At 40.8% G+C, this 11,899-nt stretch overlaps 1 pseudogene; it reads left to right on the top strand.

Annotated features, from left to right (window-relative positions):
* Nucleotides 1–421: 421 nt before the first annotated feature.
* Nucleotides 422–1,190, top strand: LOC123610353 (annotated as a pseudogene).
* Nucleotides 1,191–11,899: the final 10,709 nt, after the last annotated feature.

The following is an 11,899-nucleotide window of genomic DNA, read 5'->3' as shown; positions in this document are numbered from 1 at the left end:
TGCACAGAATATGAAGCAAGATCCAGGTTCTGAGCGGTCAACACAGAGTCTGACGCAGGGCTCAAACCAACGAACCATGAGATTATGACCCGAGCCTAAGTCGGACGCTTATCCAACTGAGCCACGCAGGTGCCCCAGTTCTGGCTGGTTTTTGGTGGAGTCTTTTGGGTTCTCTAGATAGAGTATCGTGTCATCTGCAAATAGTCAAGTTTGACTTCTTCCATGCTTTATATTTCCATGCTTTATATATCCATGCCTTATATTTCTTTTTGTTGTCTCATTGCTAGGGCTAGGAATTTCAAGACTATGTTAAATAACAGTGGTGAGAGTGGACATCCCTGCCTTGTTTTCGACCATAGAGGATAAACTCTCAGTTTTTCCCCATTGAGGATTGTATTAGCTGTGGGTCTTTTGTATATGGCCTTTATGATGTTGAGGTATGTTCCCTCTATCCCTACTTTGTTGAGGGCTTTTATCAAGAATAAAAAGAGCTATACTCCAGCTCCCACTGATGGCAGTGAGCCAGCGAAGGCTCCCATTGGCAATGGAGACATCCCCAGCCAGTTTATACCAGTGATGGGCAAAGTGTGCACCCGGCTCTTGGTGTCCCGACCAGACCAGGAAAACATCACCAGTTACCTCCAGCTCACTGAAAAGTGCCTGACTCATGAGGCATTCACGGAGATGCAGAAGAAACAGCTGCTGTCTTAGAAACAGCAAGTGCTGAAGTTCCTCAGGATGGTCCCACACAAAGCCGCATTAGAGATGCAGAACTACCAGCAGCAGAAAGGCTGGGCATTCGGCTCCAACTCACTTCCTGTACCTGGGTCTGTGTGGATGGGGATGGCCAGGGGGGACCCAGCGGTGGTTCCCCATGCCTCCCCAGGCCTTCCCACCTGGCAGGATGGGCCATCTGAGCCCTTCAGGCATTGGGGGCGTCTTTCCCCGACATGCCCACACTAGCCCCAGCCTTGAGAGTCAGAGCCCACAGAACCTGTGGTTTGCCAACTCCAGAGGCAGCAACAACATGTCTAGCCAGAGCCGCAGCTCTGTGCAGAGCACCCATTCTCTCCCTGTCCATTTCTCACCCCAGGCCATTCTCATGGTCCCTGGGCCTGATCACTCTGAAGTCTTTTTGTCTGACCATGACAGAACACACCTTGCGTGGTGAGCATTTCCTCTTTCCCTGACCCAGCTCCCACCTACCCAGGATCATTTCCACTTCTGAACTGAGCAACTCAGAGGATCCTGAGGGGTCCCCAGGGGAGCCCAGCCTCCAGGGAGGACCTGACTGAGATGACAGGCTACCTTATCTTGGGCCTCCCACCAGTTCCTGATCTTCCTCCCTTCCTCCCTTTCCCACCACAGATGGGACAGACAAAACCTCCACCTTCTGATGGGACCCACAGCCCAGCGCATGCACAGCTTCCCTGGGTGGTGGTGGAGGGGGGGAGGGCTAACCCCCAAAGGGCTTCTCCGTGACAGTGAGAAGGTGAGCTGGCTCAGCTATACATGCTAGTAATTCTCTACCCTCTCATCCTTTTAACTTTTGTTTAACATTGGCACATGCCTTTCTCACTCCCAGGCTCAATGAGGGATCTCTGTGGAGGCTCAGGTAAGTAGGGAGCAACCAGGATAAAGGGGACAGGGACCAGCCAGCCCAACTGCCCCTCCTTCCCTCCTTCATCCCCAACCTGGGCCTGTCCCACCCCTGCTCTTCCCAAGGGAGCAGCTTCCTCCTATCTTGTGGGGCCTGCTCAGAACCATCTGACATTTGCAGAGAGAGAAGTGGGGTAGATAACCTGCTCTCCTGGATGTTATTTGAGAGGAGCTGAGGAGAAGGTGGTGGATGAGGGGAGGAGCCTCTTTCTCTCTCCTCGCCACTTTCTTCTCCTTCCCCATTCCCATCATTCCCCGAGGACAGGAGCCACCCTCCGTTCCCTCACTTCCTTTCTGCCCTGTTTATATCAGAGGTTCTCTACAATTAATTTCTTTGGCCTATTTAAGATGCATATTTATATAGTTCTTAATGGTTTATCTCTCTTATCATTCCCTCTCATTTTTAGAATCCCCAGGCCTCTCTCTGAGCCAAGAAAGTGGCAGGGGAGCCTGAATTTTACGAGGGGAAAGGGCAAAGCAAGACCCTCCTCCAGACCCCCTAGACCTTCCCCACTTCCCGCCCCTCCCCCAGCCCTGGCTCTCCAGATGCAAACGTTGAAGGCCAGAAACTAGGGCAGCAAGTGAGGTCAGGAAGTCTGTTGCCTTAACATCCCCTTCCCACAACCAATACACACCCTTGTCCACTCCCAGGTCTTCTTGCTGAAAGACATGGGGGTAAAGAATAAGGGAAAGAGGATTGTTTGGCTTTTGGTTTCTTTCCCCACCCACTTTTCTTTGATCCTTTCCCCACCCCCTACTCTGTCATGACCTCACTTAAGTGGAACACTATATCATAACCCAGAGATTTGTCCCAGCCATGGAGTCATACAGACCCTCTGGTCTCTCTATTCCTGCTGAAGAGTTGTGCTGGAGCCCAGGTGGAGGGAGGGGATATGGGGGTTCAGGCTGTAGGGAATCAAGGGCCCCCTATTCCAACCCCATCTTCCTACTCAACCCACCCCCACCCCCCACTGGGACATTCTCAACATTTTCACACCAAAAAGTGGGAAAATGTTATTTTTAGGTATATTTTATGAATAACTTTCATTATGAATATGGTTGGTAACCATTGTGTATGTTATTAAAGATACAAAATGTTGGGGGAAAAATGAATGCTGTACTTTGTTAGATGCTTTCTGGATCTATTGACAGGATCCTGTGGTTCTTTTCTTTTATTAATGTGGTGTATCACGTCTATTGATTTGTGAATATTGAACCACCCTTGCAACCCAGGAATAAACCCCATTTGATTTTGGTGGATGATTCTTTTAATGTACTGTTGGATTTGATATGCCAGTATTTTGTTGAGAATTTTTACATCCATTTTCATCATGGATATTGGCCTGTAATTCTCCTTTTTAGTGCAGTCTTTGTATGGTTTTAAAATCAAGGTAATGCTGACACTGTAGAATAATTTGGGAAGTTTTCCTTCCATTTCTATTTTTCAGGACAGTTTAAGAAGAATGGGTATTAACTCTTTTAAATGTTTGATAGAATTCCCCTAGGAAGCCATCTGGCCCTGGACTTTTGTTTGTTGGGAGATTTTTAATTATTGATTCAATTTCTTTGCTGGTTTTCAGTCTGTTCAAATTTCCTATTTCTTCCTGTTTCAGTTTTGGTCGTTTATATGTTTCTAGCTTTATCCATTTCTTCCAGATTGCCACTGGACTTTTGTTTGTTGGGAGATTTTTTACTATTGATTCAACTTCTTTGCTGGTTTTCAGTCTGTTCAAATTTCCTATTTCTTCCTGTTTCAGTTTTGGTAGTTTATATGTTTCTAGGTTTATCCATTTCTTCCAGATTACTATTAGCATTATAATTTTTTATAATATTCTAATTGTTTGTATTTCTGTAGTATTGGTTGTCATCTCTTCTGTCTCATTCATGACTTTATTTGGGTCCTTTCTCTTTTCTTTTTGATAAGTCTGGATAGGGGGTTATCAACTTTATTAATTTTTCCAAAGAACCAGCTCCTAGTTTCATTGATCTGTTCTACTCGGTTTTTTGGGTTTTTTTTTAATTTCTATATCATTTTTTTCTGCTGTAATATTTATTATTTCCCTTCTTCTGCTGGCTTTAGGCTTAATTTGCTGTTCTTTTTCTATTTCCTTTAAGTGTAAGGTTAGGTTGTATATTTGAGATTTTTCTTGCTTCTTCAGGTAGACCTGTATTGCTATATACTGCCCTCTTATGACTGCTTTTGCTGCATCTCAAAGGTTTTAGACTTGTCATGATTTCATATTTATTTGCTTCTATGTATTTTTTTTATTTCTTCTTTAGTTTCCTGGTTAACACATTCATTCTTTAGTAGGATGTTCTTCAACCTCCATGTATTTGTGGTCTTTCCAAACTTTTTTTTGTGTGTGTGTGGTTTTGACTTCAAAATTTCATTGTGGTTGAAAAATATGCATGGTATGATCTCAATCTTTCTGTATTTGTTGAGGTCTGGTTTGTGACCCAGTATGTGATCTATTCTGCAGAATATCCCATGTGCACATGAAAAGAATGTGTATTTTGCTGCATTAGGATGAAATGCTCTGAATATCTGTTAAGTCCATCTGGTCCAGTGTGTCATTCAAAGTCATTGTTTCCTTGTTGGTTTTCTGCTTAGATTATCTGTCCATTGATATAGGTGGGGTATTATAGTCCCCTACTATTATTGTATTATTATCAATTAATTTATTTGTTTGTTATTAATCATTTTACATATTTAGCTATTCCAAGTTGGAGGCATAAATATTTACAATCGTTAGGTCTTCTTGTTGGATAAATACCTTTATTATGATAAAGTGGTCTTCTTCATCTCTTGTTACAGTCTTTGGTTTAAAATCTAGTTTCTCTTGGGGCGCCTGGGTGGCTCAGTCAGTTAAGCATCTGACTTCTGCTCAGGTCATGATCTCACGGTCTGTGGGTTCGAGCCCTGCATTGGGCTCTGCTGACAGCTCAGAGCCTGGAGCCTGTTTCAGATTCTGTGTCTCCCTCTTTCTCTGACCCTCCCCTGTTCATGCTCTCTCTCTCTCTCTCTCTCTCTCTCTCTCTCTCTCTGTCTCAAAAATAAATAAATGTTAAAAAACAAATTTTAAATCTAGTTTATCTGATACAAGTATGGCTACCCCAGCTTTCTTTTGACATCCACTAGCATGATAAATTGTTCTCCATCCCCCCACTTTCAATCTGCAGGTGTCTCTAGGTTGAAAATGAGTCTCTTGCAGGCAGCATACAGATACATCTTTCTTGCTTTTTTATCCATTCTGATACCCTATGTCTTTCAATTGGGGCATTTAGTCCATTTACATCCAGACTGATTCTTGCTAGATATAAATTTAGTGCCATCGTATTACCAGTAAAGTCAATGTTTCTGGAGATTTTCTCAGTTCCTGTCTAGTCTTTGTTGCTTTGGGTCTTTCTTTCCCACTTAAAGAGTCCCCTATAATATTTCTTGCAGGGCTGATTTAGTGGTCATGAACTCCTTCCGTTTTTGCCTGGAAAACTCTTTATCTCTCTTATTCTGAATGATAGCCATGCTGGATAAAGTATTCTTGGCTGCATATTTTTCCCATTCGGCACATTGAATATATCATGCCACTTCCTTCTGGCCTGCCACATTTCCGAGTAGAGATGTGCTTCTTCCCTTATAAGTTAGGGACTTCTTTTGCCTTGCTGCTTTTAGGGTTTTTTTTATCTCTGTATTTTGCAATTTTGATTACAATATGTCTTGGTGTTGGCCTGGTTTTGTTGATTTTGATGGCAGTTCTCTCTGCCTCCTGGATTTGGAAGTCTGTTTCCTTCCCCGGATTAGGGAAGTTTTCAGCTATAATTTCCTCAAATAAACTCCATTTTCTCTCTCTTCTTCTTCTGGGACTTCAATGATACCAATGTTATTACATTTCATGGAGTCACTAAGCTAAACTTGCTTCGATGTTACTCTCTCTTAAGGATCCATATCAATTTTTCTATTTCAGAGTGAATTTCACATTTCAAAACACATTTTGGAGGAAAGCTTAAAGTGAGAAGGAATGGGACTAAGTAAATTTTTACTATTAAACATAGTTTGAACACACAAAATGAGCTAAACATTTTACCAATATTTACCTGTGGTACAGATTTCAGGCATCCTTTCCTTTTTTCCTTCATTCACACAATAAAAATTAAGTGATTACTCTGTGTCAACATTGTGCTAGGCTTCAGGATCTACATTCAACAAGGCAGACTCATTTCTTACTTTCACAAAGCATACAGTCCACTTGGGAAGATGCCACAGAGCTCCTATCTACCCCCTCCCAGAAATGGTATTTTATGGTGATTAGCATTCATAATGAATAATTATGCCTTCAATTTTTTGACTCCCATTGCCAACAAGGAAAGCAATGCTATTCATTTTGGGCTAGTCAAAGTTTGAAATAGGTAAGTCATCTGGATATTCCCAATCATCAAAAGCAGCCCCCATGGTTATCATTTGGTATATGGCACCACTTGGTGTGAAATGTGAGAAGTGCTACATGAAAATACTACAAGAAAATTATAGTTCTAATAGATTTACATGGATTTTCAGTGTGACCTGGTAAGACTGCCATAAAAGTAATCAAAAACATAGTTTTGTTTTTTCCCCTCCACAGTGGCTACTATAGTTATCTTACAAATGGTAGGCTTTCATAAATGCTTGTTAATTGAATAAATAATTGAACTTAAAGTCCAAAGACACTCTAATGGAATACAGATTTTAATAGATTCTGTTCTTTGGCCTCAGACCACAATGAAGGGAATGTATAAATTCAGCCCATATATCAGTCAGTGATTATTGATGAATTAGTGATTCTTCAATAACAATCCCAAAGCTTATCAAGTTCATACAACAAAATTTCTTGTTCATGTCATGTCTGTTATGAGTGCTGATAGCTCTTCAGTCAGAGGAAGGGGAGGCTAGGGAAGCAAGTGCTAGAAATGAAATGCTTCCACCTAGAAGTAACACATAACACTTGTACAGACATCTCAATGGCCAATGCACATCATGTGGTTCTACCTAACTTTGAACAGGGCAGGGAGTATAATCTCCTGTATGCCTGAAAGCAGAGAGCACCAGACATTGGATATTGTGCAACAATAGTAACACCTTCTGCAAATCTATACAATCAATGAGTTTTCTTCCTAGGGACAACAAATATACCTATTTACTGGGAAAATGCTTCCTCTTTGTCATCTATTAATTTCAATCTCCCTTAATATGATTCAGTCTTCAGATCTTTGCAGGTATATATGTCTGAGTTTAAATCTATCAAATGGATACAACTCTTGACCTTCATTCCCAGATGCTGTAAAGTCAGTACTCTAGAAAATAAAAAGTGCTGTACAGTATACAAGTTATTATTAATATTATAATAAGGAAGTCTAGTCAGATTTTATCATTTATTAATTTGTTCATTCCATTAAAGAAAAAATAAAGACTAATAGCAGTTAGACTAATAAAGACTAATTAATAAAGACTAATAGCAGAAGATTCAGCACTGAGTGGAAAAGTTTGATAGCCAAGCAGAGAACTTGATCCAGAATACAGTCTAGGTAGACTCTCAGTGATAAGGTTCAGGGAAGGGAAGATGGAGTGTCTTTTAAAGCTAAAAGACTGTCTCTATTCCATTTTAAGGAAGCAGAGTGTGAGTGGGCTGACTACGTACATCTGGTTGCTGGTTTTGAAAGCATTGGGCTGGGGCGCCTGGATGGCTCAGTCAGTTGAGTGTCCAACTTCGGCTCAGGTCATGATCTCGTGGTTGGTGAGTTCAGGCCCTGGGTCGGGCTCTGTGCTGGCAGCTCAGAGCCTGGAACCTGCTTTGGATTCTGTGTTTCCCTCCCTCTCTGCCCCTCTCACACTAGCATTCTCTCTGTCTCTCAAAAATAAATAAACTTACACAAAAAAAGCACTGGGCTGGCTGTTTAGAGGACCTCTGTCTCAGTGGTTCAAAATTATGGAGTCCAGTTGTCTCTATTGGGGATGTAAGGTCCCTGACACTAGGCTATGGCATACAGCTGCCTCATGTCTGAGTCATAAGTATGTCACTCGGTCAGGTCTGCACTAGCATCAGCAAGCTAGGTGGCCAGGACAATAAGTTGAATACCTAGATTCTCTACCTGCCCCATCCTTTTAGACCAAGTAAGGCAACCTGTCATATGGTCCCATAACATTTTTCACTTACTTTATATAAGTTTAGTCATCACATTCTAGTGCCATCTAATTGCCTATCTTCCCTACTGTACTATAAAGAGCAGCAAGGCAAGCATATGTCTATCCGGATCACACTGTATCCCTAGTACCTAGTATAGTGCTGGACCAAAGGTATATGTGCAGTGAATATTTTACCTAAAAAATGAATGAGTTGGGCACCGGGTGGCTTAGTTGGTTAAGCATTTGACTTCTGCTCAGGTCATGATCTCACAGTTCATGGGTTCATGTCCCACATTGGGCTCTGCATTGATGGTGCAGAGCCTGCTTCGGATTCTCTGTCTCCCTCTCTCTCTGGCCCTCCCTACTCTCTCAAAAATAAATAAATATTTAAAAAAAAATTTTTAACATTTATTTATTTTTGAGAGACAGAGCATGAGCAGGGGAGAGGCAGAGAGAGAAGGAGACACAATCCAAAGCAGGCCCTACGCTTTGAGGTGTCAGCATTCAGCCCGATGCGGGGCTCGAACCCACAAACTGAGATCATGACCTGAGCCAACGTCAGATGCTTAACCGACTGAGCCACCCAGGCACCCCATAAATAAATATTTTTAAAAAAAGAAAACATTTACCTTATTTTTTAATTTAGATCCAAGCTAGTTAACATATAAAAATAAAACACTTTTTTTAATTAAAAATGAATAAGGGTCCATGCAAGACACTGCTAAGCAAGGAGATGGAGCAGACTGGAATATAATACAACCAGAATTCAAAGTCTGTGGAGAAACAATATGATAAACAGGGGTGAAGCCAATGTTTGTGAGAAAGGAAGTTTATGCAAATTGGGGGAGCCAAATTAAGAAAAAGAATATAAAATTATAAATACAAAATGTGATTTAATTTAAATACAAAATTACACAAGAATATAAAATTACAAATACCTCATTTTGGAAGAGGCTCATGCAATTGAGGGGACTTGAGGCTTAAGCATTGTTTCCTTCATAGTAAATGCATCTCTGGTGTAATTGGACCAATGTACCAAATACTGTTGAGTCTCTGAAGAGTGATAAGATATCCCTGCTAGGGAAAGTCAAAGATTTCATAGAATAGATAAACTGTGAGTTTGATCTTACAGACAGAAACAAGGTAAAGAAATTGCTAGTAGAAAAAAACATGCTGAACCACACAGGCAAGAAAAGCTAGAGCCTGTCTGTGGAAGAGTGAAAAGCCTATTTGCTAGGATGGGGTTGGGCAGGGAAAGCCTTAGGATAGTGGCTCTCAAGCATGATCCTAAGGTCAACAACATCAGCAGCACTCAGCTCCAGCCCAGATTTATCCAATGAGAAACTGGGGCTAGTGCACAGAAAGTTATAGTATGACAAGACCTGCTAGTGATTCTGATGCAGTTAAAGTTTGAAAACCAATGCCTTAAGAAGTTAATTGAGCATCAGATGAAGCTACTCTTACAAATTTAATTTCAGTCTGCTATCCAAGATGGAGAGAAATGTGAAAAAAGTATTATGACAGAAAGAGGGTGAGAGAGTTCTCTTCATCTCACACCCCAAAATAAATTACAAACTAAAAAGCTAAAGTAAAAAATGCAACTAGATATTGGATAGAAGAAAAGTTTATTTCAGCATAAGGCCAATAATAGAATCTGTAAAGGAAAAGATTAATAGACACGATTTCACAAAAGTTTAAAACATTTGCACCATTAACAAAATTGAAAAGCAAACAACAAACTAGAAAGAAATATATGCAATATATATCTCAGGTAAAAGGCTAAAAATTTCCATTTTCTTTTTTTTTTTTTTTAATTTTTTTTTCAACGTTTTGATTTATTTTTGGGACAGAGAGAGACAGAGCATGAACGGGGGAGGGGCAGAGAGAGAGGGAGGCACAGAATCGGAAACAGGCTCCAGGCTCTGAGCCATCAGCCCAGAGCCCGACGCGGGGCTCGAACTCACGGACCGCGAGATGGTGACCTGGCTGAAGTCGGACGCTTAACCGACTGCGCCACCCAGGCGCCCCTCCATTTTCTTTAAAAAGATAAATAGCCTATAGAAAAATGGACAAAGAATACCAACTGCAAATTCTCAAGAGAAATATAAATGGCCAATAAACACGAGAAAACATTCAAGTTCACAAAAAAAAAAAAAATATATATATATATATATATATATATAAATTAAAATGGAATACTGTTTTTATTTAGCAAGATGGCAAGCATTTTTTAAAATAGAAACAACCTAACCATCCACTATTTAACTGTATGGTTGCTTATAGAATTCCAAGGTGCCATTAACATTAATAGCGTAAAAAACATTCATGCCATATTTGAGTGGGGGGAAAAGCTGTTATAGAATAACATAAACAATAATATCCAAATTTTTAAAACAAATTCTAGATGGATATAGATTTTTAAAAAATGTACAGCTCTTGAGCAAAATGTTACCATTGGTTAGCTCTGGGTTGTAGGATTATGATACCTTTTCCTTTTGTTACTCATAGCTTTCTAATGTCTCTATTATGGAATAAAGATGTATGCCTTTTCTAATCAGGAAAAAATTAAGCTGTGCTACAAATGTGATTTTAAAAGGTTGGAAGAAAGGATGATTCAATAGCCCTTTAGTCAAAATTATAGATCGCAAACTCTACAACTTGGTACTTTTTTGAGATCTGAGGGTTTCATCCCTGCTGCCACCACCCTCCCTTTAAAAGGAAGGAGCGGAAAAGGGAGAGGCAAAAAATGAAACTGGAAAACATACTCCAGCTAATCAAAGAACATCAAGTAGCCTCTGCCTTGTGATTATGCTAAAGGACATGTAAACATTGTGATGCTCTTATTTACTTCTCTGGTTAAGGGAAAATCATGTGGGTTTGTTTGTTTGTTTGTTTGTTTGTTTGTTTAAGTAATGCGCTGAAGTGGGGGGGGGGGTTTTCTCTTACTGCAAAATGTTTTGAAATAAAACTTCAGCCTAAAATGTAATGATTTCGTTTGGCACAAGGCTAAGCGTGAGCAAAACAGTAACTTAAAATGGTCCCATACCACCCCCTTGTGGCTTCCACTGTGTCACATCCGGAAACAGCCCAGCCAGAGGAGAGAAGGAGGCATACTGTTCTTCATAAATTCAACAAACGTGTCCATTCCCTATTCGGTGGCAGGTACTAACTATACTAGGATTAAAAGATACCACTAACTCTCTTCTTACTTTATTCAGGCCATGGCTGCATTCGTAAACATTCACTTATTTGGGCTGAGCATACACCTAAAAGTTGAGGTCATAAAAATTGAGCCTCACAAACTGTCTCTTTAAAATAAGGCTTTATCTTCTGGGATACAGCTGGAGAGATCGGAGTAAGGTCTGTGATTATTACTCTCCAGTGTTTGGTTGGGTAGCATGTGGTAATCAGAAAAAGCACAATGGCCATGGATGAAAAGACACAGATTGCGGCCCTAACTATCCGAGTGACCTTGATCATGTGATAATCCACATGGGCCTCATTCATCTACTTAACAATTATTGTAACCCGGGTGCTGAGGTTACAAAAATGAATAAAATCTAGTGTCTAGTCCTTTGCTTTTCTAATTTGTAAATTGGGACTGACAACTTCAATTTACTATTAAAGATTAAACATATGACCACACTTGTACAGAGATCATTTATGAAACCGTGTTCACAAATTTACTTATGCTTGTTCAATTTAATCCTCTCTACATCTGCTCCTAGAAGCTCACAGTCGGAAAAAGAATTAAATAATCAAATCCAATTCCCTATTATTTCACATTCATTCCACCGGGATTTCTTGAATCAAGGCTTCCCACTGAAGCCTAGTAACGACTCATCGATCTTCAAGATTTTCACCTTCTTGCCCTGGTAAACAGCATCACAGCCCTGCGTAGTTCTTTGAAGGGGCCTCGGTAAAACCGTGACTCTGCCGTTTCCCTTTACATACGCAGCAAGCATCTGCCACTCTGGGGGTTGAAATGCCATTTGCCACGCCTAACCCGTCCCAGACCACTCTAGCACGCCCCCTGGAGGAGCCGGGTGGGAAAGGGGCCGCTGGCAAGCTGAGCTTCTCCCACTT

This window comes from Leopardus geoffroyi, chromosome C2 (genome assembly GCF_018350155.1).
Source record: "Leopardus geoffroyi isolate Oge1 chromosome C2, O.geoffroyi_Oge1_pat1.0, whole genome shotgun sequence".
Lineage (NCBI taxonomy): Eukaryota > Metazoa > Chordata > Mammalia > Carnivora > Felidae > Leopardus > Leopardus geoffroyi.
This window is presented reverse-complemented; position numbering and strand designations above follow the sequence as displayed.